Below are 25,628 nucleotides of genomic sequence, written 5' to 3'. Positions count from 1 at the left end.
GACGAGGCCGCACTGACAAAAATGAAACAGCTTTGTTCTGCATCGACCCTTGACCTCGTCATCAAATTGGTTGACATCACACACACCTGACTGCAGTATTAAAGTGTTGCCAGTAATCTCAGTACATAAGCTCCCATTTACTTTGCTGCCTATAGAGTGGAGCACTTTATTCCTCATAATGAACTCCACATTTCCCTTCAACTGCGTGTGCTGCTGAGAGGAGCTGCTCGTCTGCTCCGTGTAGAGCTGGTGTGAGTGTTGATAAAATAAGAAGACAACGTTTCTACAGTAATCCAGGATGGACTAAACAAACACTTGCTCTAGAGAGGGACTTTTGAGTTTTACCATTATCTGAGGGCCCCTGTATGTTCTCCCCCACTCTTGGACAGGTTGGGGTATTGCAATCTTGAACCTCATGGCCACTAAATTCTACACACTACTCCTTTATGCAATTAAGCTGATGTCCTGTGGTGCTAATACAGCGCAACGACAGCCAGTCTTCTCAGGGATGGTCTAATTGTTTCAAAGTAATTACACTAATTTCTCAAAATGAATTGAGTAAGGATTTATTGAAGTTACAATGCAACATGTTATACCTCTCAAATGACAGATTAAAATGTCATTACCAAATGGAGGTCCAGGTGGAATACAGGCAAAAAAAATACCTCCCTACCAGCACACAGACCCAAAGTGTCATTCAGGGGAATGGTGCCTCCAGCTTGGCTGAGTAACTGCTGACACAAAGCATATGGGAGAGGCATGAGGTTGTCTAAACTCTCCCCAGGCCAACAGGGGGACAATGGCAGGGACTTTGGAACCTCTATGGAACAACAATCACTAAATTTAAAAAAGAAACTCACAAAGAGAAACACAGCCTGTGTTGCTTGATTTTCTTTCTCCCTCTCAGTTTTTGCAGGTTGAGTTGAGGTTCAGTCTGCAGAGAAAAACAGAGATGGTCCCGAGGCAACGAACCCCCCCGTGGACAGCCGAGAGGGCTCATAGGAGAATATGCTTACTGCTTTCAATTAAACATTGCCAAGTGGAGCTTCATGTGCAGATACCAAGCTCTGGGCGTTGTATGCGAGCCATTGGCAGGCCGCTCGGCTGCACCCAGCTCATCATCGAGAGGCCAAGCTCCGCCATAAAATACCACAGAAGCAGGCTTGGCTGCAGATCCCAAACCTAACTCTAGGAAATGGAAAGCCTGCCCGGGGCTGTAGGAGTCACGGGCTCCTTCCACTGCCAGTATCCGTGCTCATGCCATGGCTGCAGTATTGGTGTTAATCAGATGCTGCTTTGGAGGGGAGAATGAGTCATGAGCTTTGTGGGTGTTTGAAGAGGGATGTTCTTAGGTCAAAGCAGGTCACGGGGTAAATGGCTGTGTATTTTATCTTACGGGTGGGACGGGATCCCACGTGAAGCTACTGCATATGCTGATGGATTGCTGATGTCAGCTCATTAGTGGCACCGACTTCGCAAAGTCATCAGTCTGTGTAGGTGCGGCAGCGCCCATCGGTTTTACAGGGAGCGGGACGGAAGAGAGGGAGATGATGATAAAAGGGAGAAAGTGGGAAAGTTTAAGATGAGTAAAGGTCATATCTTTTCATTACATAATGATGGGGCTCTCTCGTCTGCTTAGTACAAAAATCAATAAATAACTGGAGAAATATATCAAGTTCAGGTCCTTCTTTACAGGACAGGAGGATTCCCTGAATGGTTTGAAAACAATGAGCAACATGTCCTACGGCCTCCGCAGTCAGTAGCTCTCACCTCAGTGAAACACCCACTAGAAATTGAACGCACACGATAAAGAGCAGGCAGAGGATGGAGAGATTAATGGATGGATGGAGGGATGGATGATAAAGAGCACTCTCCATCGCCATGACCTTCAAACATTAAATTATAGAATCTTTTGATAGTTTTAACATCTGAACAAACCTGCAGAACCCACGGAAACACGAAGCTGTGATTTTAATATGTTGCATGAATATATCATCTTCGACACCTTCTCTCAAAACCACTTAAGAACTTTCAATCCAAACCAACATGAACTGACCTGAACTCAAGAAGTCACTCTGGTTAACTTTCTGTTTTTGCTACTTGTTAATTGGATTGTGATTCCACGGATACTTTCAGAGGAACCCTTTTAAACCTGTTAAGGTTAAGACAATGTTGACGTTCAGAGCGAGGGCTTAAATAAGCACGAGTTCTGCTGCCAGGTTTGAAGTGAAGAGAGAGTAGTGGTGGTGGCGGTGGTAGGGGGAGAGAGAAAATCATGACACACTTTCTCAAGAGCAATAGAGAGGGAGTGAGAGAGAGAAACTGAGAGAGCGCAGAAGCGGCAGCTCTCGTTCTGTAATGGAGGCGGTGGCGGGTGGCTTACCACACATTGTACTGTTTGCCTTGAGCACCATGGCAACAAGGGGAGAGAAGGATTGAGAGAGGCGGAGGTTCAAGGACTTCACTTGTTCCAGAAACATTTTAATTACTTTGGGCACTGGCGTTTAGTGAAACAGAGGCATTCTCTACTTCCAGCAACAACTGGGAGGAAAAACCCCCCAGAGATTCTGGCGACTGGGTTTTTTTTTTTTTTTTTTTTTTTAAAAGCTTTTCTCCCCCCTCTTCTTCTCATATTTTTGAAATTACTGCAAAGATTTGAAATACAGAGAGATTAAAGAGGCAGCCTGGTAATGAGAGACGTGGATGGAGAAGGGGGGGACAAGGAGACGGAGAGGGGGAAGGAGAGAGGAGAAAAAAGCACCAGTACAAGAGAGAGGAATGAGCAGGGAGATGAAGCAAAGTGAACACAGATAGAGATCGACAGTAGAGGAGATACATGCTGTTTGAAGAGGGAGGTTGGGGAGAGATATGGGGAGAAAGGACCAAGGGAGAAAGGATTGGAAGGGGGATTTGTACGGATATAAATGCTTCAGTATTCCTCTTTTAGAAACACACACGCATCAAAATGAGGCGAAGAGTGATTATTCAGAAGACGTGAGAACAGACTCGTCAGTTTCCAGATCACATAGTGTCGATGTCAGCAACAGGCCTCGATGTATTTTATTATTGTACGTCTGACAGCGCATGTAGGTCGGCGTGTGAGGGTATAGCGAAGAAAGTGTCTTTTTTCCTCCTGACACCATGCCTAACATGATCAACACTCATTAAGAGCTCTCCAGAGCCCGGGCCCCTCACAGACAGAAACCCACTCCAAAAAGACAACCCCCGAACCCGGTAAACACACGGCTTCCTGCCCATAAGCCTCTTCTCCAGTGTAAACAAACTGGCATCCATGTGAAGCACTGGCAAGGTTATGCCTATAATAAGTCATCCAAAAAGAAACACATCCCATGGCTCGCTCTCTCTGCCTGCCTGGAAAAATTTGAATTTAAGTGAGTAAATAATACATTTTATTTTGTCCTTATCATCTTAGATTAAAATGAAGATTCATAGTTTGTAACTTTTTGACTTCGGCCGCCAGGAGTCTCTCAATTTTATCTTTTTTTCACATTAGGTAGCAAACAGCAATGACAAATCATGATCCATTATAAGTGGCCAACATAAATGGTGGACAGTGTGTTTTCCTTCCACATTCATTGTTTGTCCCGGATGTTGTGGCAGAGAACAGGGAATATTACGCAATTAAAAGGAGCCCAAAATAAAACTAAATCAATGAAATGAAACATTTCTATAGGTTTAAACATTGGACACATTTTGGATAATGTAAGTTAACAAGTCAACAAAATATATAACATTGATTTAGTGGTTTTTAGATTTTTTACTAAGGAATTGTTACATATTATATCTTTAAAGTATCACTCCTGTTATAATTAAGAACAAATCATATTTTTATCAATGATCTTTTTCATCATGATTGAATAATTCTACCTCGTAATCTCAGAGGAAAATTGGTATACAGTAAAATCCCCGATCCATTTTGCACCTTAGCCCGGAGGCTGCATCTGGTTGATGGTGAAAGATGCGGCGAGAAAACGTGTCAGTAAAAGCAACGATTTAGCTTCATCTCAGCAGTGGGAATGATTTTTCATCCTTATGCTAACGTATGATCATAAGAGGTCATATGTGCACATCTCATGTGCATAGACAGGCCTGATAAATCACTACAACAAGCTAATCCATTACAGCGATGAACGTTACAACTGATGCAGAGCGGTGATGAGACAAGGTGAAGGCGCACACACCATCAGCCTTGTCTGTGGCATGTTTCTTCCTTAGCGCGGGAGGAGAAGTATTCAGATCCCCAGGGATATACTCAGGGATGAGCGCGGCCCGTCGCTGTCCCTTTGTTGCCTGTAATGGATTATTTCATACAAACATGCAATTGGGCTACATTGCTGATGTATAGCAGCCATTGTTATGTTAAAGTCACTCTATCGCCTTGCCTAGCTCCTCTATTTATCTCAGTCAAGTCAATGGCGTCATTGTGCAAAATTCCCCATTAAACTGCACCACCTTGACTACAATGGAAGTGTCAGTGCGGCGCGTTCCCCACACTTCCCAGGGAGGAAAGAAAAGGAAATGTTTTCCGAACAGATTACATGGATTAACATCGGTGTATTTCTAAGCCTGTAGAATGTTTTTCGGGGGAAGAATGGATCGCTGGGTATCTCATTGTAATCCTGTGAACGTTTTTTATATGGGTGGTGGATTGTGTGCAGGCACAGGTTAAAAGGTAACTAACCCTATTTCCTCAACGACAGTGAACCGGGCTGACCTGCCGTGTCAAACGACAACAGCCTGCGACCCTGGATTGAGGGACGGGGGTGGATGGAGGCAGAGGAGAGGAGGAAAGACAAGACAGCGGTAGAAGGACAAAGAAAGACGGAGTGACGAAGGTAGTCTACACATCTGCAGTCTGTTATTCTCCACCGTCGCTTCACTGTGACAAATCTTTCCTCTCAGGACCCCGTGGCTCTTCTTTCCCTCCTGCCGTGTCTCCCATTCTTGTTCTCATTCTCTCCTTCTGTCAATTTGTGAAGGCCCCACATCATTACTGTCAAAAATCACACTGCAGTGCCAATACAAAAGCCACACGATGTCGCACATATACGGGCGCGCACACACTTGTGCGTGCCGCCCACTCTTGTGTTGAAAGAGAGTGACTTTTTTTTCTCCGAGTGGGTTCTGACACACGGCAGCGAGCGTCTCCCACAGGAATCCTGAGTGAGACAGATAAGCAATGTGAACTCGGAAGAACCAGAGTCTTTGATTTACCTGTCAGACACTTTTAGCCCCCTGGCCCCCTGCTTAAAAAAAAAAAAAAAAAAACACAGTTTGTCTCTATCTCCCTCTGACTGTGTCATTGTCTGCTCTGCTGTGCATACATGCTCGTCGCACACGATTCTGCAGATACAATCGCCAGCACAATCATATCTCCCATCACCTTGAGACGTTGGCATGCCAGGGTGACCTCGGCGACCTTTGGCTGCCTTTGTTGCAGACACATTTGTTTTTGAGACCATAACACGTTCAGCTGAAATTGGAACAGAGGGAAAATGATTGTGAAGGAGGGACAAGAGAGGCTGAAGGAGAACATTCAAGATCATTTAACTGCAGGGTTCGACGAGAAGCTAAAACCCAAAGCCTCTCAGACTCAGAGAGGGAGGTGATTAAACCCTGTCATCAAAACTCACACCTCCTTCTCGAGCCACAGGAAGCAGCTGGAGAGCACTGATTACCATCAATGACACTCCACCCCATCCATCTGATCCCCTGTAAGAGGCTGTTAAACCCAAATGGGCTCCCTCGTTAAAACTGGTGTCAAGTAAATAATAGATCTTTTTATCTATAGGTGGGGGGACTGGATAAACATAAAAGGGAGCTTATCAAATCCAGAAGGTGAACGGTTAAAATGTGCTTTAATCAGATGTGGCACCGATTCCTCATATACTTGTCGGCACCTGATGGAGCACTAAAGTGGAAACGACTGTACATGTATCATTAATCAGATAAGAGCGATAGATTTGAGTAATTAGGAAGCACTGATGTGTCATGTTTCAGCCATTTAGCGAAGCGCCGTGCCCTGAGAGATTACACAGCGACCCAGTCGATGTTAGTGTTACTTGTTTCATCCACTGGTCAGTGTACACGTGACAAAAGGAAATCCTGAGGGTCCAGATGTATCGTGCAGCTGAGGATAAAGGCCACAACAACATTCTTAATTCTTAATGAGTCCCACCTCATCTGATATGTTACGAAAAAGGAACAGTCGTGACGACACCGCACACATGTACTAATATTCCCTGGTGTGTAGGAGCTTTACTGGCTGTTGCAAAGTGGCTGTCTAATGCACACGTGCACAGAAAGCAGTGGCAGTTTTGCACCATTGCAGAGGATGACGACACTGAGCGACACCCGCTGCAGTGATGTGTGGCCTCTGGGGCTCCAGCACTGAGTGTCTCAGGCGTCTCTCCACACTCATCCCATAACTCTGCCTCGCTGAAAGCAAGCCTGCGGACTGTCTCTACAACCGGGGTTCACACCTCCTCATTCTGTTTTTCCCCTACTCGTCTCGTCCCACTGCAACATCTTGTCCCACCGGAGACGTAAAGTGACTCGGTTGCGTCCGCCAGGAGCGATGGAACTGGCACGTGAGGGCTTAAACACACACGCATGCAGATGCACATTCAAACATGCCAACACATATCTGACTGTATAAACACACCACATGAAACTGCTATAAACAAACCAGATCAAGTATGATTAGCACAAAATCACCACTAGTAAAGCAAGAGAGGAGATTTGTTGGGGCTAATGTTATTAGGCAGGTTACAAATGTAGTAGCAGGCCTCGTTATTAGTGCTTTAAAAGAGAAGCCTGTAGAGATGGGGGCGAGAGATGGGAATGGAGGGAGGCAGAGAGGAGGGGGTGTTGCACTGACAAATGAAGAAAGTGAAGAAGAAGCTCATTAAGCTACTGTGGTTGAGGGAACAGCCGATAAAAAGCAAAAAGGATGATCACTGTGGAGCGAGGAAAGAGAGAGAAAAATAGATGAGAGCAGAGATTGAGGAAGAAAAGGAGATAAGCAAGGGAGGGTGAGACTAGGGGAGGATGGGAATTGGGGGAGGGGGGGTGTTTTGAAATGAGGAAAGAAGAGTTACTGTACACTTAGTGCAATCCTTTCCTTTCGCACAAACCTGTCCTTATGTCAGAATATCATACAGTACAAAATGTGAGATTTGACCCGCTCCTGCTCATTTGGATGAGGAATCTGGGTGTTGGTTGTTTTTATTCTGTCAAGCTTCTCTCACAGCAGCAGAAGCCCTCTCTCTCTTCTTCACCTCCTCCTGTCTCAGTCTCACAGCGTGGATGAGGGCTCCGTGTCTTATAACAGGTATTGCTTTGCACATCAGTCTTGCTCTGCTGCCAGCGAATGGAGAATCAACCATTGTGCCCAGGTGATTGCGGCTCCTCATTCGTTTGCCGCCAGGTTAATCCAGAGGGGATTTTTACCAAGAACGTGAAGCTCGATTAAAGTACACAGGGATTAGTAACGGTGGAACGATTCAGAAACTTACTCTGTGATCCACAATCTCGTATCATGATACAGGACGAGCCTAACCCAAAACCAGGAGCAGCTGGTTGAGCTATTGGCATTTCGCTAACACGTAAATCACCAAATTATTATTCCAGTTAAAATTAAGACAAATATTACACATTACATCTATTGTATTGTAGCTGCAGGCGTCACTAAATGCTATTGGTTCAATCAGGACACAGAAATTACCCTGAGAGAATCGGTACCCCTCATTGATGCTCGACATACAGGCAGAACCTTCTCTCCATACTTTGTTTCATCTGTATTTTTCACGTCTTCTAAAACATTACTGATAAACGCCACAAAAAAATGGAGCAGTAACATCAGCAATCATTAGGGGGCAGTGTTGCCAACAGTTCAAGGAAGACGATCATAAAACATTAGGGAGGAAATTTCAACAGTGGCGCAACTTTCTGAAAATAGAATTTGGACTTGTCCACTATCGCCATGTTTGTTGTTGAAACTCTTGACTCTGCGCTGCCCTCTAGTGGCTGCATTGCGTAACAGCCATGTCAACGTGAAGGATGCGTGGACGTATGTGGGCGGTGACGTTCACATCATTTGAAACAGACATAATGAATGAGCCTTAAGGACTGGGTAAAAGTTACATGCTGATGAAAGTCAGATAAAACAAGGTGAATAAGAGAGGATGAAACTGAAAAGATTCATTTTTGACTTTCCCCAGTCACGGTCGTCTTCCTCGACTATTGCAATAAATCATGCATTTAAAATGTTGCGTCTTGACCTCATAATGGAAGCTACAGGCCTTCACCAAGGACAAAAATGTTTCTTGGCACATCAAGTCCTTAATCATTTCAGCGCTCATTGCCCTGATGGACTTACAGCTTTCCTCTTTTCAAAATGTCTGAGTGCAGTCGCATAAACAATTAAGAAATGTGGTTTGCAGCTCTATCGGTGGCAGTCAAACTTTGTCATGGACTGTGCTGCAGGTGCTGAAGCTGCATCATCCTTTAATTGTTTTAAAATCATTATTCACATTTATTGAGGCCGGTTTTATCGCTGAACACTGAAGAGGTTATGTGAAACATAAAGTATATTTGTAAAACGTCTATCAGTGCTGCATCCTTCAACTTTATTGTATCGTAATTGAATTACCTGATTTCTAATATTATTGTAAACATTAGCGAGTGTGCATATTTGGATTAAGATTCAATTGACAGTGACTCATACATCGTGTCTCTTCTGTAAAATCTATGATGCGGTTCAGCTTTTATCGGCCGGTGATTCACCCTGGAAATATCTTAGGAGGTATGTGAAATTAAATAAGCACATTTTTAACAACCTTAATCCCATAAAGCCTGGTTGAGATTGAAATCTACCTCGAAATGTTGTTCGTGACTGTGTGAGCTGTGTCCTCTCCTGTCCAATATGCTTTGTGGCAATACTTGACTGCTTTGAGCACCTTTGTAATTTATTGTGCTATGATTAAGGTTGCCAAAAAATATTAAAGTCTCCATTTCTCTATTAGTTCAGCAGCAGAATAAAAAGGTATTCAATACACCATCTCCACAGAGTGCACAGACTGTGGTCGCATTGGTCAGAGCTTCGTCAGGTCACTTATCCTTTGTATTTATTCACTGCTTCATGATTTTTTCCATTTGGCCGAACATTATTCAAGAGAAGCTTTCAGATTATCTATTGAATTCTTCCACAAGAACGCCTCTAACATTAAGGTAAAATATTGCGATACTTAGAGACTACACTCACATATATATAGTACATTGTGTAGTATGACCACTTGCTGTATTTCACACAACACATCTGATGATGCTCCTTTCAGGTCAGAGCCATTATAGCAACTGTGAGGTGTCCATTCTTTTACATCACTGAGCTATTTCTTCAACAAACTTCTTCCTTTGCATGACCGTCCATCATTAAGGTGTCGATTCCTCCTATTGCTACAGAATTATACAAACAATAAATAAACAATATGATCACTCTTTTCAAGATATGTTCTTCAATGCTCAAAGTAAAAAGCGAATCCCAGCATGATGAGCATGCAGCCACAGCAACACAGACGCCGGATGAAACCTATTAACCCATTTTCATTTCTTAATTTATTCTTTGATTTCCTACAGACTAATCTCTCTATTTTCCATTTACAGATCAATAGTTTCTCTTCAAAGCAATGAACTCTATTGGAATCTCACTGCAAAAGCCATTTATGTGCTTCCCCAGACATCTGTTATAGAACACAATACCCAAAGCTGCAGTGGCCATTGATCCATACGACAGTTATTTACTAAAAGCTAGAATCAGTCACAAGCATCTCTTTAAGTAGAAAATAATCACATAATAATAAATGGCAGATAGATCATTCTAATTTCTAACAAATCCTTCAAGTTGGAATTCAAGTTTTCATCATGTTTCCTCTGCTGTAACCACGTTTTGATATTAAAATGTTTACATGTTCTCCATGATCACAAAAGATGGCAGCAACGGAGAAATAGCACAAAAGAATCCATCTCATTAAATGCTATGGTATATCTCTATAATGGTATATACTAGAAGAAATGAATGTGTATAAAATCCTAACATGCTAATCAGATTTACTTGGACATGCTTGGGACAGTGAATAAAAAGAGTCTTAAATGAGAGGGTTCAGAGAAAGTGTCCCCATTTTTATTCAACTGAATCCACATTCTCCTCCTCTTCTGCTTTTCTTCTACCACTCCCTCCTTCCTCTCCTGCCGTTATGCAAACTCACTCTTTGATCTCAAAACAGTGAAAGGTGGCTTTATCTTAGAAGAACTGCGAGACAGACGATCAGAGACTTTAGCAGACCCTCAAGAGAAATCCAAAGGAGAATAGAAAAGGAAAGACAAGAGGAAGGAAGAGACAGAGAAACAGTGGCAGGGGACGGGGTGAGTACAACCAAAACAAAGAGTCTGCTCTTGTAGGAGAGACAAACCTACGTATATACACCTGACTCAACACACCACACATGCTGAGCTTTCTGAGGCCTTTCTAACTAAAACACGATCACTACAAACACAACGATTTCAACTTAATCTCCTGGTCAAATTAAAATGACTATTTCTGCATTTACCCTGTATCATTGTACTGCATAATGTTGTGTACTTATGTCACTTGAGTACTTGATGGAACCTGACTCTAACACAGTGATTTCTACTGTATACAGTAGATGTACTGTATAAGTGTGAACTTTCTTGTATAGTATTTTTTTATTGTCATGTTTCACAATCATGTAATTTGTCGTTGTCCTGTTTTGTTTTGAATCCAAGGCTGGGCTAATAATCCAATTAAACTATAACTGAACTGAATCTAACTAAAAGTGAACTAAGTCGGCACAGATGCAGAGACTTACAGAGACACGGAGAAAACTAAAGCCTGAGGATTTTCAAAGCTAGGACAGCGAGATTGCCCTTGCAGTAGGACCACCTAATCAATTTGATTAGAGTGTGAAAGGACACTTAAGATCTCAATTGCAAGCGCATTAGTAGTCTACTCAGCCCCTGCCTGGAATCCAATGGCTAATGTTTGGGGTAGTGGGGGGAGTTTAAAAAGATTATTTGATTTCACTTAGATATGCCCCTGCATGTGAAATCAAATAGCGATTAGATAATGCGTGTGCCAAATATGAAAGGGCCAGCTTCATTTGAGACATTGATTTGCATTTCAAATGTTTTTTTTTTTTGGCCAAGCCAGAAAAACAACAGTCAGCCCTGCAATATATTTAAAAAAGATTCAAATAGCGAGACCTATTAGATGACAAGATTACTATATTTACTGCTTCACCACTGATCTAGATGAGACTTTTAAGAGGCCTTAAAAAAGTGTTTAAAATGATAAGCTGGGATGTAGATAGCTGAGCAAAAGTTTTCTTTCTGCTCTTGGTCAAAGAGTGCAGCAGTAGGCAAAAAGTAATAATTCAGTCTGCAAAAAAAATAAAAATCCAGGGAGGATCAAGGGGCTGAGCATATTTCCTATTAGAGCTACTTTATGTTCATCTTGAAAGAAGAGAAGAGGAGGGTGGATGTCAGTAGGCAGGTTATTCTCACTTTGTTTCCTTTATACTCTCTGTTTGTTGTTTTATGTCTGGCTTCAGCATGCAACTTTTCAGTGATGTCTTTTCAGACTGAGACGATTCTTCGGAAAGGTGGTTGACAGTTAGATCACTACAGCAACAAAGATCTGAAGGAAAGATCCTGATCACAAATAAAAATATACATATATTGTAAATCTATATTTAGTATATGTACTGAGTATATTTCTGGCACATGTGATACCGTTTACACTGAACATGTTTGTAATTGGGACAACAAGCACGAAGCATTAGGGCTGTAATTTTAAACATTGATTTGAATGTGAAGGGAAAACTTCATATTCTTACTGATTGGATTTAAATCAAAATATAGTCTCAGAGAACCTCAGATCATCGTACTTGTGATCCAGCAGAGGGCGATCTCTATCCGCTTGACCTATTGCATGGCCCCCCTAAACTATCAGTAAAGTTAAGTAAGAAGGTAATGAGCACATCACAGAAGCATTTGAGAAGCAGCGTGTTAGAAGTATTTTGAGATCTCGGGGAAACAGATTTCGCAGACAACAAAATAACAAACAAAGGTCAGGCTGTTAATCGACTTTGTACCATGCAGCTGTCTTAGCAACAAAAAATCTGCAGCGGCTGCGGAGGAGGCACCACGGACGGCTCATTTGACTGTACACGTGCTAATTGTTCGGATATATTCACTTAAATTATGTTTATTTTTTAATAATAACCATGCGTTTCAGGGACAGGGCAACACAAACTCAGTGCCTGAGTTGCATTCTAACACAGGCCATATAAAAGTGATCAGGTAAATGTCTATACCTGCCAATATCGAGAAAATAAATAAATCAAGGCCATGGAATTTTCTCAATTACGTGTCCGGGCTGTATACACACAAACTCATTGGCTTGACACTGTGTGAGTGGCGCTCTGCACTGCCACTACATTCTGTAAGTCATTCATCTGCAAAATAAAAAATAAAAAAAATCATCCGGCAGTCAAAACCTCATTACACTCCCACCTCTTTGACGTGAATAAGGGGCTGCATCGAGTCACAGAAGAGGCAATTGGATTTGATCTGTCACTTTCCCATAAATATGTTCATTCAAGGCCTGTGGATTGCTTCAGCTGTGGCGCTCATCGCTTTCAATTCTTTAGCCCTGGATCCAATTTTCACAAAAACGTATTGGTGAACCAAAATAGCAATGGAGCTCTTGATTGCAGGTCGCCTGGTTAAAGTTAAGACTGTCGCTTGATAGGGTATTATAAAACCATGCACACACACACACACACACATATCACATGCAAGATTTCAGAGGGAATAAAGTTTGCATCAGATCCTGAGATAGTTCAGGTGGTTTTCATATGTCTAATATTGTTTTCCAGCTTTCATCCAACACACATGTACTTCAGTCTCACAGTGAGACTAATCATCACAAACATAGCATCATATCCAGCCAATAGAGATGACTCAGATCACCAAGGGAACAGAACAGATCTCCTTTATGCTATTTCTCTTTTTTTTCCTCACATACTTCCCGTCCGTTTGTCAGTTTGTCTGTCGCCTCGTGTCTCTCCACATGTCTCTCTCGCAGATTCCCTGTGTCCTTGCCACCACTTTTCTCTCATTCTATCTTTCACGACCTCTACCTCCCTCTCCCCCTCCTTTTTCTCTCCGTCTCAGGCCATCGAGCTCATCCAGGCGGTCTGATTGAGATCGTCTTAGAAAAGGTAACGGAGCCTTTGCAGCAATCTCAGACAGGATGCAAGCACGCGAGCGCTGAGGGGCCCATACAGACACATATACACAGGCACTTGTGCTAATATGCTAATGGCCGTCCTGGGGCAAGGGTGAGAGCGGTCGCAGCATTTGCGGCTCTCAGTTTTTATTGGTGTTTGTGATGGGGTGCGCTGTTTGTGTTTAGAACATTGAACATCTCATCACTTTAGCCATTACCGCAGCCGCCGCCAAGGACGGAGAGGCTGAAGACAGGACGCAGGGTGTTTAAAGAAAGGATATATCAACAAATACATATCTGCGTATAACGTTGGGGCACTGGCCGTCATTTACCGACGTACGATTGTACAAAAAGCGATTAGAGGAATGCAATAATTTTCAAGAAGCAATCATGTCCCTGCAGGATATGAAAGGGGGTTTGTGTTTTGTTTGTATTGTTATGTTCTTATCTGTTTGTGTGTGTGTGTGTGTGTGTGTGTGTGTGTGTCGATTTGTGATGGTGCATGTTTTTGCTTGTGTGTGTGTGTGTGTGGGTGTGTGCCTGGCTACTGCTTATGTAAGGCACTAATTGTCATGCAGTGCGCAGGGTGCAGACACCGAGCACAGACGTGAAGCTTTCTCCAAGCGATGAATATTAAAATAATTACAAATAATAAATCCACAGATGCAAAGGACAGCATGTAAACATCAAAGGACTTTCTACTTCTCACTGATATGCTAATTCAAACATATAAATATATGTGTATGTTTATTTTATTTTGTATTTACACCTATGTACTTCTGAGTGTCTGACTATGTGTTAGCAAGTGTGTTTTTCTAATTGTGTGTGTGAGTGTGTGACGGTGGAGTTGTGTATATCTGTGTGTGTGTGTTGTGTGCATGGTTATGAATCCAAAGTTGTACATCAGAGGAATAAGCAAATGAACGTTAGCCTGGAAATCACAGTGCTTCTGAGAGAGGGACACAGATATCTGAATTAATAAGCATGTCTCACAACTAAACACGATTTCATGTGGTTCCAAGGACGCTAACACACACACACAGACACAGAATCAAATTCAATCTCGAGTAAATTGGTTAAAATCCCACAAATTGGTGGAATGCAATGCTGTTACCGGATAAGAGCTCACTGTGTGTAGTTTGCCCTGCGATTTATTAGATGAAGCAACTTGGTTAAAATCTCGAAAGATCTTGAAAGCCTCTGTGTTCGGAGTTAATATCGGCTGCTGTCATGACATCAGAGAATAATTTAAGAATGAAGAGGTTTAAATATGGATGAAAATAAATCAAAGAGAATGAGGAACCGCATTCAGCGTTGGTTAGGAAGAAGTGCCATCAATTTTGCATGAGAGGTTTCTTGAGCAATTTGCAGCGTGTGTTAGCGACGGCTTCGGAGAGAGACCCACCACAATCACTTACAATTTGTTCGCCCTCTCTTGAACTCATCATCCAATATTTGGATTCAGGTTCGTCTTTTGGTCTCATTATTTGGAATCTACTCCATTAAATCCATTAACATGAATTATTTTGCCATCTAATACAAATGATAACAATTAGAAATGAATGAGTTGTTATTTATCGCTACATAGGTGCCAGAAACAGGTATTATGAGCGTTTTGTTCTCAACCGATTTATCACAGGGTTCCATAAATCAGCTCTGACACTGTTGAACATATTTCTAATGTGATATCAGTCACATATGCCAGAATGTCCCATTGCTGCTGAACATTATCCACAGTAAGCTGCGGTCTTTACATTTTTTATTTTCCCCCTGCCCTTCAGACAACCATTAACCTCTTAAGCTCTCGGGGCACTGGTGAAGAAATGTACAAAACAACTCTCTGACAGAGTGACATGGAAGAGCAATGTCTATTTTCCTCAACAACAACAAAAAAAGTTACAAATCCAGATTTTTCTCTGTTCTGTGTGTGTATAACTCACCAGGGCTCAGGTCTTGAATGGGCCAATAACCGGCCAGCGTGGTGTGAAATCAGGGCCCTACAGGAGAGAAGAGAAACTGGGTGATTGGTGCTTCATTCGGGCAATTGCTCATGCCAGAGGCTCCCTGACACCGGAGGGGCTCTCCGCACAAATTGAAGCACACATTAGGAGTCGAGCTGGCCGGGGAAAAGGAACTGGACTCTCTGCTTCTCCTTGGCAACTGTGCCATCCTGGCCTGATTAATTTTTCCTTAGGTTAGCTGCATTATCCCATTCTGTTCCATTACCGGCTCACATCTCTCAGTTCATATTGTTAAGTCTGAGAGGAGGAAATGTAACGAGTCAGCACATATCATTGAGTAATGGTGCTGGAAGTTTTACACAGGAAAAGAAAAAAAAATACAGACAATGTCATTTCTTTTTGTCTCCTCCCCATGTCGCCTGCAGGAGTCAGGCGACTTTAATGTTGTATTCACAAAAGGCCATTATATTTGTTTTCTTTTTGTCACCGGTGTTCATGTTCAAAAGGTGAGACAGCATTCACTCAAAGTCAATCACAGCACAGCGGCTCACAAGCGCTTCTTTTTCTATAACCACACAATTACAATATTTATGAGAACTCCTGCTGATGGAAAGACTATTTCCCATTTCTTTTGTGGCCCTCGTTCTTTTCTGTGGGCATTTTTTAATGAAAAGTGTGGCGGTGAATCACTCGGGCATTCTGCGGGGGCTTGTAATTTCCACAACACGATGATGTGAATACTATGAGCTGATCGTCCTAAAGACACTGACAGGGCCCAGAATAAATACATTAACAAAACACAGGAGAATAAAGGGCAGAATCCCTTTTCATGTAGCCCCACTTTGCCCCTGAGAGCCTCCAATAATGAATCACACGAAATGACAGAAAAATGAAATGTTCAATACAATGACCTTACACAGTGAGAGAAAAATCATGAGAGAGTGAGGCGAAAAGACTGCATTTAAAAGAGGAGCGGACAAAAAGGGGAGCGCAAATGTTCCCATCAGGGTGAATATCTTCTAATACACTTCCGCCGGGGTACAATTATTGATAGCGAGTGTATGATTGTGTGGGGGGGTGGGGGGTGCAGCGGCATTAAAAATACTCAGAGCACCACTGCTTCTGCGGCACCGCCTCTCCTTCATTCCATTAGGCCACACTGCTATAATATGCATCAGAATTGCTGGTATGTCGTCGATCCTGCGCTCCGGCAGGAGCTGTGAAATCTCTATCATTTGAACTTGAGGGTTGTGTCCCGGCGAGAGATGACTTATTCATGGCATCGTGTGCGCACCAGGGTAAGATTATCTACCCATGGGGCCCACCCCCTCACCAAGGGCATTCTAACGAAATGTTAACCTGTGGTATATAACACTTTATCTGCAGCCAGAGGCGTCTGTTACCTTAAACAAGAGGGCAAATTATTACAGGAAAAGATTTCCAGCAGGTAATTTAAAAAAAAACAAAAGCTGGGTCTGTGTACTTGGCTCTGGAAACACAGGTCAGCAAAGATTAAAAAAATAATTAGTAAAATGTCTCCAAGGTGTTTAAAGGGCTCTCCAGCAATTCACCGTCGCACTTTCATCATGTGAGGCGACTCACATTTAAACAAAGTCTACAGGGAGGCGAGCAACACTGAGGCTGTACTCACACACAGCAACCCTTTGAGCTAAAGGCTCAACATGCTAACATGTTCACAGCGTAGACAGTGAATAAAAATGAAACGGCATGACTGCTCCCCTTAAATGAAGTCAAAGTATCTTGATTGCCCCCTGGTGGCTGGCTGCAATATAGTTATTTTTAATGCCATAACAATGGGGTGAAACTTAAGTATTAAGAGCTGAGACTTACGAACTGGTCGAGGGGTTGTATCGGCTGGACCACGAAACCCAGCTCCATCTGCGAATCACAGCAACAACAATGACAACATGTTCACAGCACTGAAGTATCCTAACCAGAGTCTTTACAATTCATCTGCAGCTTCAAAAATCCTGGATCGTCAAGCAGCACACTCAGTTTACAGCGAAGGCTCAGGTCTCATAAACAAGATCACCTCTGATAATGGAACTGTGAACACTGACAGGCTGAGTGGGACTAGACAATTGAATCATTATGTGAAATATCTTTCAATATATCAGAACAAGCCTGATCAATGCTGAGAACATGGATTCTCACTTGAGTCCTGCTCTACACTAAAAACACCACGTTCCTCCAGTGTCTCAGTCTTGTCAGATCTTAAAAAAACTGCTGAAAGTACGCCAGAACTTTACACAGACCTAAACATAAAGTTGGTGCAGCTCAAGTATACATTTTAAATGGCACTCACCTCTAATTAACTATGTCAGGTTTGTTTTTTTCTTTCTCCTACTTCCTGAGGCAATTACATGTGCAGACACAGCCGAGACGACAACAGTGTGGAAACATCCGTGTGACAGCTATGAGGTGACACACTTAATTTCACTTAATGCATTCACCTGGAACCCCAGGTGTTAAACAAATCCTGATTAGATTACACTTCATCCTGCTGCAATTAAACCCAGCAGGGCTCTGCATCCTGAGGCAGGACAAGTATCAGACACACACACGCACGCACACACACACAGACACACACAGGCACACACACACAGACACACACAGGCACACACGCACGCACACAGGCACGCACACACACACAGCTGTCTGGGGTAATGGAATGAAGCCTGCCACAGAAGAAACACACACAGTCATGCACATCCCTCATCATGTATTATGTGTTGCATGCATATCCATATCTGTGGGAATTCCTGCAGAGCTACAGTGAGAGAATTGTGGGTAATGGTGGCACCTTCTCCAGGGACGCAACCATTTCATGGCTGGTCACTCTGGCCTCTCCAAGCATTGTGCTGTGATCGATCCTAACACACACACACACCCTCTTCCTGCCTCTCGCAGCAGCGTCCCTCCCTCCCTCCTTCTCTCCCAGGACATTTTACGCTGGCTTACGCACTGATGCATTTGATTGCACAGCACCTCACCAGGGCCAACTCATCAAAAACTTGATCCTGGGAGAGGCGGGCGAGGGAATAAGTTTGGCGAAGCTATCTCTAGTGGAAACCTGTGGATAAGATAAAGTCTGTTTAAAACTTGAGAAACTACAGAGTGGAACGTCTTCACGAGGGACAAAGTGTAGTGTCACACTATCAGGGGTGGAAGCCACAGTAAAGTATGTACAGTAGATAACAGAGGGGAAGGTTTGAAGGAATGGGCTCAGAAATTCCCATACATCGACTGACACATGAATAAATGAAGGTTTGATTTAAAATATTTAAACTAGAATTATCATGCTGTAGTTGCATGCCTCCGCCTCAGTGTGGTTTCAGGCTACATACTTTTTTTCCAGCCTCTGTTTAACTTTTGACCACCTGAATGCACCTCAAACCACAATGGAGAACATTGAAAAACACATCCCCATTATCATACAACATTTCCATATCAGTGCTCTAACTCAGGTTACACTTACAACTAGTGTGCATGCAACACAGCCAGGCTACCCCAGAGACTCAGTGTCCTTTCATCAGCAGTGTCACCGCTTCAGTCCGACCATTAAATGATTCAGTGGGCTGTCCGAGCTCTTTGCTTAAACTTGTCACAGAGCAGGATTTTATTATTGATAAGAAGCTGAGTGCAAGATTCTCAAACATGCAAGATTTGCACACTTCTGTCAGAACCAGGACTTCTTTGTCCCACTCATCTGTCGCGAAACTGAGAAACTGCAAGAACTGTTAAATATGTCTGTGAGTGCGTGTGGGGGCGGGTGGGTGGGTGGGCCTGTGAGAGAGAGTGTGTCATTGTCTCCTCCACCCTGTGCCTGACAGAAGATGACACCTCGTAGACATGACAAAACCAGATGATGATGTTGCATCCATCCAGATCACTGAGGAGATCAGACCCGGACCTGCTCAAATCAAACTAACACTGTCCAATATATTTCTCATTCTAATACAATCAGTGTCATGAAGGGTCCATGTACTTGTGAGATAATGAAGATAAACTGGAGTCTTCTATGATCTTTCTAGTATCTTCATTACCAATATTTCCATGTTGGGCTATAATCTTGTCTCAACCTTGGACCTCAGGCGTAGCCAGTGGACCACACACTCCACGGGCGCCGTTACAAACCCCCTCTAACTCCCCTCACACACGCAGACAGCAGCAATAAATAGTTGTCCACTTGATAACTTACTTTATTCAAACCTACATTCTCATGCTCATAACAGCAGGTTAATATAAGAAACCGGCTGTTAATCTGTCCGTAGTCAAACCAGGGAAGGAGGCCGGCTGCTCTAAGCTGGATTTGGTTGAGCAAACAAGTTCTGTGAGAGGAAATCTGTTTGCACAAATGCGAGATATCGTGCCTCGGCATGTACAGCTCTCGGTGAGGGAGCCCAGGGAAATGGCAAAATTACTTGTGCAATCCCTTTTGTAAACGGACAGTCTATCCTTCTGCGGCTCCCCCAGTCTTTCGCACACACTCTCTCGCCTTCAATTTTCCTTCATCTCAGGCTGTGGGTGTGTGTCACCAGCCTTTTTCTCCGTAACAGAGCTCTTCTGTGTTATCTCGGCATCGGATCCCATCATACATGTCAACATACACACGTATGTAAACACAGAAGTGTCTTTCTCCCTGGAACAATGCGGTCCCTCGGTTGAGGGAGCAGCCAGGGTAGATAAGGGCAGTGACTTAAGCTCTGAGAAAAAATACACTCTCCCACTGAGCCTCGGTGAAATTACAACCCTCATCCCTGCTGACCATGAGCCCCTGAGCCTCCCCACTGGGACAAGTGTACCTGTGAGTGTGTATAAAGGTGTGTGTTTCTGTGCAACGTCAGACCACACACAGAAAAGAAATTAATATTAAATTCTGATTTTTAATGCAAGAGTAATATGTAAAAGAGCTGACTCAAGGTATAAAGCTTTCTTTTTTTAACCATCTTAAGGTTTTAGGATTTCTTTCACTCTCTGAATCAATCAGAAAACAAAAAAGAGGGATTAACAGATGGAAAACAGCATCAGTCAACAGCTGAAGATATGAATATAATTAGTCGTGGTAGAGATGCAGCTAATTTGCTTTCACCAAAATATGAGCATGGTAGGCAGATTTCCCCAAAGCAGATACTTCTTCTTTGTTCGGTTTATTAGCGGGTGGCAACCAACATTAAGGTGCATGACTGCCCTCTATTGTGACACTGGAGGTTTTATACCTGTGGCTGCTGACGTTATAGAGTCGGTGGATAAACGTTTGATCAAGATGATGGGATTTGGAGAGAAAAGGAGAGAGTGACAAAGAAAGAAAAAAGGGTTTGGCTTTGGCTACAGACTGTGACCAAAATGGCTGCATATGCCACCTTTTCTAAGAGAATGAGAAAACTGCATGATGATCATTGATTTTTTCATTTTTATAACTTTTCAGCACACTGCTTTGTCATTGTTTGACTCGACCCAGCTGAACTCGTGATATTTTCCAGTAACTGTCCCATTCACAGGTTATTGGTTGACCTGCACAACTGGAGGTGATTATAAAGAAGAAATCAAAGTGAAGAAAGAGAGGAGGAGAGGGAGGCTGGAGGAGAGGGAGAGTCAATGACAGATCCAAACTCAGGCACAGCTTATAGTGAAAGTGTACACAAATTACTATTGCCTGAAAAAAAAACCCACACATATACATATAAATGCTTATGTTTTCATTTTCCATGATGTCAGTGCATTCAGCCATAATCAGTGCTTCTGAACTCTTCTGCCTAATACCAACAGAGAAACCTGTCCCACCATCTGCTGCCGCCCCCTTCCCTTTTTCTTCTCCGTACAATTACCTCCCTTTTCCTCCACATCAGGCTGAGGTGGTTTTGGCCAGAAAGCGCCTTTGTGTGCAGGAGATTGCACAACATTTGCACAAACTGTACACAGTATGTGAATACAGAGATGTCTGTGTGTATATAAATGATTAAAGCCGAAGCATCTTTTCTAAGTAATGCGATTGGATTATATTGGTGTAGACCTGCTGCGTTCTGTGTAAGAATCTATGGGGATTTTTAAATCCCCGGCCTGTGACAAAAGTACCTTTGTTTCTAAGTTGCTGTGGTACCGATGCAATGTCGGTGTCCCATGCACTGCTTGCATATTCAGACAAACTGGCAGACTCCTTGGTGGGTTTGTGTGTGTGTCCGGTGCCACTAAGCATGTCATTCTCCACTAAAGGTAGCTGGCGCCGGTTAAGCACGCTACCTTGAGGTGCCATCTCCCAGAACTGAAAATTACCAAGACTGCACAGAGAAAAGATTTCTATCATCTGAGAGTCACAAGGAATACTGTGTCAACACCTCATGATTCATCACTACACTTTACCAAGGTTATAATAGTTTGTGTTGAAAAATTATGCAATTAACTAAAGGAAGCTGACTGCATGACTAAAGACAAGAGAAACTCACTAGAGCGCAAACCTTCACCAAGACCCAACAGCCCCCTTAATCTCAATCAAGCTGCAGTACACACACTCATAGATATCCGTCGCCTAATCAGCCGGATTTTTAATCAAGATTCATTAAATTATTCCCCGGAAAATCATTTAAATATAAAAAATGCAATTTTAAAGGAAAGTGATAAAAGTCTGCACCAGCATTTATTCTTGCTCCATGCCCCATCTTTCCACCAAGTTTTGTTGAAATCCATTCGGTAGTTTTACCTTAAACAAACAGAAAGGAGCAGTTAAAACACAAAGATTTAGCAACAAAACTCTTTGAAAATAAAAACCAAACCTCCACATACAGTACATGTGAAACAATCATAAACCATGGGTGTGGAATCAAGCGCAGCAATCACACCAGAGACCAAGCGAAATGTCAAAATCAAACTCTTTACTCGCCAGCCTGAGGTCATACACACGATGTCAGTCAGACAAAAGGTCAAACACGAGGAATACAAACTAGTAGCAGGAATGACTGGAAAGCTTTGACAAATGGGGCTTTCAAACACGCGGCACAGGCACCACTGAGCTCTGAAGCAGCACGAGCACGTCGCTCAAAGCTCAGCAATCGTGCAGTGGACCTCTGTGCACTGTGCCGTACACCCAGCGTGCGCTGATCCCAGTGGCAAGTGCAGCATGAATTACAGGTAGTACAGAGATAAGTGGATTCTGAATTAGAGCGAGACAAAACAAAGGCAGGAAGTCAAGCGACCATTTTTACAGTAAAAGTAAAAGTTGTTCGAGAAACAAGTTATCATTTTGTATTCATGTGGATATACAGATACAGATCCTCTCCAGTCTATCAAATACATGATATATATATATATATACGTTTATGTAACTATAAAAAGTCCAAGCGAGACGTCACAAAACTCCCAAATATCACTTTCAGTTAGTTGGCATTTAACTTTTTCTTTCATTTGTCTTTGAACACCTCTCCTGGGTCCATTAAAAACATGGGGGGGAGGGGGGGTATAATGAAGCATGACTCATCGAACAGGTGCCCTCTTAGTAAAGGTAACTCTAGAATCTCTGAACAGTAATTATGCACATAATTACAGCCACAACTGTTTCTAAGTGAAGGTTTATTGAGTTTGTCCCCACGTTGTATCTAAAATTAAACAGATGCTCTGATGCGGACAAGCTCATTGAAATAAATGTGGTTGTATAATATGACAATTTTTTTATGCCACTATACTTCCCTGGTGATTTCCTGTTATATTACCTACCCCCATAAAGAGGTTTGTCTCACACATAAAGGCTTTTTCCCGAGGACGATAATAGAAAACTAGAAAAACAATAGATTCAGTGGCTGGTCGGACAATCTGTTTTCGTCACTTCAATCTGTTTGATATACTGTGGGCATCACCTGTGTGACTTTCAGGCTGCTACAGGAAGTCTGTGAAATCACTGTGATCATTTCGTAGCTCGTATATGTGGAGGGACAGCCCACCTTCACACTCCTCCGTCTGGCTGTAAAAGTGAAATATTGCCTCACAGCCACAATTGCTGTAAGTATCCTTATCAGCCTGTGTTGAATTACAAGCTACCCCGCTAATGATTTCTGTGTTTTCAATCAATAAATACTTTTTTTTTTTTTGTGCACTCAAAATGATTGACTAGTTCTGAGCTGCAAGTGCATCCAACACATTGCAGATAAAAAAAAAGGAAGTTAATATTAAAAATGTACAAATCTTCATGCTAAAATGAGTAAAACAGCTGTCTTAGTTTAATAAAGTCCTTTTTTGAAGACGTGCAGAAATAGAGCTAGAGGAACCGTGAATAAAAAATGGTCAAACATCAAAACCTGACTGTGTTTCATTCTCTTTCATATTTTTTCCCATAAGAAATACAATCTATTTGCAAAAGACTCCATGATGATTTCACCGTCTCTTCCTTCTTCTACATTGATTTATCTCACACATAATTCTCTGGGCCCATTTTTATCTCTGTTCTGACAATAACAGGCTCTGGTTGACGTAATGTTTTTATTAAAAAGGGACATTATATCTCTACATACTGTATGTGCCACCGTCAGGAAGGTAGCAGTGTGTGTGTGTGTGTGTGTGTGTGTGTGTTTGTGTCCATTCTGTTATGGCAGAGCCACTGCGGCTGTCCTTCAGTGATGCTGACGGAGGATATAAATTCATTACTCCCTGAAGCAGACAACCCATCATTCTCAACACAGTGATTCTGCATTCATTCACATTTGTGTGCGACGCCTCCGAGTGACCAAGTGTGTGTATGTGTGTGTGAGGTAAGTGTAGGTGTGTGTATGCGTGTGCATGATGTGTGGGTGTCAGATATGGTGAAGGTCAAGCAGATAGGTGGGGTCAGTTGACTGTGATTCAACAGCAGAGGTAACAGAAGCTGCCAGGGATATTGATTGACAGCGGTTACGGCCGCGGCTCCACTTGGCATCTCAATGAAATAAAATGTAAGAGTTCCACCCCAAGTCGAGCAACCCGTGATTATCTGCCTGCATCCATCACACGTTGCTTTCTAGACCCTGAGTACATGTGGATATTGATCCGATGGTGCAACAGTGTGTGTGTGTGTGTGTGTCTTTATTTATATGATTTTATCTATTTTATTATTCTCAACTTTAAAATCTCTGGAGCCTGGCTGTTGATCAGTGGCTTAAATACATTATCTTATCGCATCTACATTGTAAATTGTATTCACGTGTCAATTTTATTAGTATAATTATACTTTTATCATCTTTTTTCTTCTATTTGTGGTGTCTTATCATTTTTTATTGTTATTATAGCATTTCAAATGAGTTAAAAAGTTTAAGATTATGGGTTTAAATTGACCATCAACAAATAAATTGCTATTTTAAGAACTTCCAAGTTGAGTGTAACTGCCAAACCCATCAGTCTAATCTCATCGTTTATCCCTCCCGATTTAATTCTTTCTGATAATAATATTTTTCTTAGCATTGCAACTAATCTCCGTGACTCCAGTGTTTTACACACAATTAATAAAAACAACACTTGATCAACAAAGCACCAAGGAAGCACTCAGATGAGCTGAATGAGAAAGAAAGAAGACAAAGATAAGGAAAAGAGAATCAGGACTAATTTAATATTGTAAAGAAGTTTAAATATTTAATAAGGGTTTGATATTACAGTTAATACCTCAATAATATATTTGAGGGACGGACAGAGGTACAATAGATTCTGTGTGTATCTGATGTTTTGGAATTTATACAATCTTAATTCAATCTTAAGACAACAAGTGACCACCGGCCCATTTTAATTCTTTTTCTCTGGTATTTGTGCATTCCGTTGCTATTCTCATTTTCTACCTTTGTCCATGGTGATTTATGACCAGCAGAGCTATCGAGGATATTGCTTTAAATGCACCAAAAAATGGCCATTTCTCATCCAACCCAATGAAGTTATTCAATTGCCACCCAATATGGCAGGGACAAATGACAGCCATTAGGGTGCAAAGCTTCCAGTTGCACTTTGGCCTGAGCTTCTCACCTCGCCATTATGCTGGGCATTCATCAGGAGGAAGATGAAACCGATTCGAGGAGGATCTGATCAGCAGCCAGACTCTCTAAAAAGATCATTATTTTCTTATTACTGCTGCGAGAGCAATATCATATTCTTTGACCCTGGACATTTTATAGAGCACACACACACACACACACACAGTTTGCCAGTGTGACAAAGGGCCACAGGAACACATGCAACAAGCAGAATCCAAAATGTTGTTTAAAAAAAGAATATGTAACAAATCTTCATTGAATCGTCTAAAACAACAAGACCGTCTTTGTAAATTGTGTTGACTTGTGAACTTATCCTAAATATTTTCAACATTTTATTTA

At 42.3% G+C, this 25,628-nt stretch overlaps 1 long non-coding RNA gene across 2 annotated transcripts in view; it reads right to left on the bottom strand.

Annotated features, from left to right (window-relative positions):
* The window catches only part of LOC109632768 (uncharacterized), a 194,325-nt gene that overhangs the window by 109,765 nt on the left and 58,932 nt on the right, over positions 1-25,628 (bottom strand). The window contains exons 1-3 of one of the 2 annotated variants that reach the window (XR_002202955.2): positions 17,618-17,744; positions 17,143-17,190; positions 15,271-15,327 (exon numbers count right to left, since the gene is read on the bottom strand). This is a non-coding gene — a long non-coding RNA (uncharacterized lncRNA). Of the gene's footprint in view, positions 1-15,270; positions 15,328-17,142; positions 17,191-17,617; positions 17,745-25,628 lie in introns of those variants that run through there. The other variant, XR_011240229.1, reaches the window with a different exon arrangement.

The sequence above is a fragment of the Paralichthys olivaceus genome, chromosome 23 (assembly GCF_024713975.1).
Source record: "Paralichthys olivaceus isolate ysfri-2021 chromosome 23, ASM2471397v2, whole genome shotgun sequence".
Taxonomy (NCBI): domain Eukaryota; kingdom Metazoa; phylum Chordata; class Actinopteri; order Pleuronectiformes; family Paralichthyidae; genus Paralichthys; species Paralichthys olivaceus.
Note: the sequence above shows the minus strand (reverse complement) of the source record. Positions and strands in the feature narration are given on the sequence as shown.